The sequence below is a fragment of the Castor canadensis genome, chromosome 1, assembly GCF_047511655.1.
Source record: "Castor canadensis chromosome 1, mCasCan1.hap1v2, whole genome shotgun sequence".
Taxonomy (NCBI): domain Eukaryota; kingdom Metazoa; phylum Chordata; class Mammalia; order Rodentia; family Castoridae; genus Castor; species Castor canadensis.
This window is the reverse complement of record NC_133386.1, coordinates 187,702,591-187,706,155: the sequence shown is the minus strand read 5'-3', so window position 1 is coordinate 187,706,155 and position 3,565 is coordinate 187,702,591.

The window sequence follows — 3,565 nt, the reverse complement described above, 5'->3', positions numbered from 1 at the left end:
GGATGCTAAGGATGTCACATGTAGACATTAACTATGTTCTAAAAGGAGAAAATGCAAAGCACTAAAAAGCATAGGTAATTTGAGGGAGATATGGGATTGAATTTTGCAGTTTACCTTTAGCTTTGAGAGTGGCTACAAAAGTGAAACAAAATATGTCAAAAGTCCATTTGAATCAGGAAATCTCAAAATATGGCCTCTCCTAAACTTATTATACCAACACCAAACCCAAGATATTTGGTTTTTTTCTGCCTTCTACTCAAATTATATCTATACATGTATGGATGAGGGGACAGGAGTATGAGTTGTTTCCTCATAAAACTTTTTTGTTTTTTAAAGCACAATACATAGAAATAAAGAGACAGAAGAAATAGTCATAATTAAAATAGTAAATCCAGAATTAATTGAATTAGGTTCTAATATAGTAGTGTTTTCATGTGCATTACAAAGCAAATACATTACCTGTAGCTAAAGCATAAAATAGCTGGTATAGTTTTACACATAAGACTAGGGGTTGGACTCTTAAACACAGCAAAAATACATTAAATTAAATACAAATAAAGAATGAAATATATGACTCAGGATTCTGGTCATATACATTTTCTAGGGTTTGGTTATAATATACATTTTGTGACCAACTGAGTACTGATTAAGTAAAAGTTTGATGAAACACATTAAACTATGTTCTCACCCTAAATTTATAACCTAAATTAGTACATTAAAATAAATACTTCTGTATATTTTTTCTTTATTTTTGGTGGTACTGGGACTTGAACTCAGGGATTTGAATTTGCTAGGCAGGAGCTATACCAATTGAGCAGTTTCCCCCATCTGTGTATTTATTTCCTTAAACATATAATTGGTACATCTTCTCATAGGTCATAGGGTGCTGGTTCATTCAAACACATTGTTGTTTTAATGAGAAAAACTCTTTGGAAAGAAAGCCTAATATCACAGATGTTTTAGTCATGAAGCTTCATGATGCTTCATGCACTTTCAGGTTCCAAGTCATTTGTTTCTTATCTTGACTCAGAAATATGGAACTAATGGCAAAAATTATATTGAACCTGATCCTTTTCTTCTGAATGCTAAGCGCATTAAATAGTAAATGTATTTCAATCATATTCAGCAAAGTTTATTTTCTTTTGATTTTTATTTTCTTAATGAATATAATACAGAGGAATAACTGATTTTGATACTCATCCCATATTTGATTCATTTTTACCATAGAAATTCAAACTACATCTAATTAAAACTCTTTATCCACCTTCCTCTTCTTGATAAACATAGTTGGGACCAAATTATCTCTTTTTTGAGAGATAAGACTATCTATAATTTGCAATTCACATGCAAGTTGTTACTTAGGTATCTATTCATTTACTCACTCAGAAAATCACTATAATTTTATAATTATTTTTACCTCATTAATGCAATATAGTGTTGCCTTATTCTTCAATATTTCTTGTCATTCATAGGTATGCTTTTGGAGTCATCCTTACTAATTCATTTGACTATACATGTTGTTCCCAGAATTTGTATTTACATAAATTTTTTAGAAATTTACAAATTGTCTCTTAAAATGGCTTTACTTTATCACCTCATCATCATTTTGTAGTTTCAGAATTTTGAATGTTTATTTTTTTAAGTGTATAGGAGAATTTTATATCATTTTATACTTGCTCTTTTCAGATATTCAATGAAGTTAATAATAAGCACTCCCTCTATGAGATTTTTTTGGGAATTGACTGTATGTATATATTTATCCATATTTCTATGGACTTTAGTGTATTATTCTGTAAGACATAATTGTATCTATTGTCACCAAGCCATGGTTTATGTGTTTTCTTAATTTTGATCAGTTTTATTAGACAGGAATTTAAGATTAAAAATATTAAAGTTAACTAGACTTTGTGATAGACTTTTGTTTAGGAATCTCATCCATGATGAATCAGACACAAACTCTTCATTTATATTGTTAAATATAGGCAATTAAATATATCATTAGGCACGACTCCTTCAACATTTGAAGGATGAAACCATATGAAATGCAGAGAACAGAGCCATCCCAGAAATAGGAAACAGGCTAAGCACCAGTAACTCACACATATAATCCTAGCTACTTAGGAGGCAGAAATCAGGAGGACTGAGGTTAAAAGACAGCCCTGGGAAATAGCTTGTGAGACCTTATCTCAAAGAAACAATAAAAAAAAAGGCCCATGGAGTAGATCAAGGTGTAGGCCCTGAGTTCAAATTCCAGCATCCCAGAACTGCAAAAAAAAAGAGAGAGAGAAGGAAACAAACACAAGATACAGAGGTAACAATACACTGTGAAAAGAGGTGTTCTGTATTTGTATTCATGAGGTGTTATTGAAACATTTAAATTTAATTTTAGGAAAATAACTTTTAAATAAATCTGGACTTCCAAAATTATTGTTTTTTTGAAAATATTGATAATGACATCCCTTGGGAAAGAGAATGACTTTTTACAGTCATAATTTAAATATTTAATAAAAATAAGCTAAAGAAAATGCAGGAGGAGAAAGAGAAATATGGTACATTATTTGAGAGTAATTTTTGTGTTTCTCTGCCTTTATTCTTTCTAAACATCAATGGATATATTTAATATTGATAATTCTTCAACAAAATTCTTTCCACCTTCTCCAGAGGACTGTTGGAGTGTGACTTCCTTCTCTTTCTGTTCTGACACTGCTGCTAATCCAAATGCTGGTCCTCTTGCTGAAGGAATTAATGCTGGTCTTCTATAAGGAGGTTGGTGAGTGCTGATGAATTGAAGTGGTGTACGAATTATCCTTGGCAGCATGTCATGTGCCCTCAAGACCGATCCACATTTCCTATGGTTTGTGGGACACAAAAGATTAATCAGTATGTGAATGCAGTAACTCTATCCTCTAGGTAGTGCTGTAGTTGAGACCAACAGTAGAAACTGAACTTACACATAGGTTATCATTTGATATCCTCTTTGCTTAAACGTAAAGCTAATGAGCAAAGATTTCCTTCATTACATCTTGCTTCTCTTCCCACTTTATTATTCTTAAAGGTTAATTATATATCTAGTGATGAAGATTTTATTTGTTATTTTAACTTTAGTTAGTAATAGTTATGAATTATCTTGTGGCTTAATATAGTTACTTAGTTGTTATTTCAGGAATCCATGAACAACACACAGAAATAAAAACTTTAAAGAAAAAATCTCATATACTCTATTTTTAAGAATAATTCTACTGATTTGTACCAGAGATTTGAGGAAGTGTGAAAAACTTGAAGGACTAGCAAGAATATATATTTTAAGAAGGATTGAAAATGACCAATGATTTGGTTGCATAAAGGTAATGGAATGCCAAGAATTTAAGAAAAAAGATACTGAGGAAACATGCTATCATATAATTATCATGATCCATCTTCTCCCTCAAACAATTATCAATTCTACAAATACATTCACAATTAGAAATTTTCACATAAATATTATCATACAGAAAGTTACTGCTTTCTATACTAATTCAGCATAGTTTACATAAAATATTGCTTTAAACATTCAAATTTATTAACA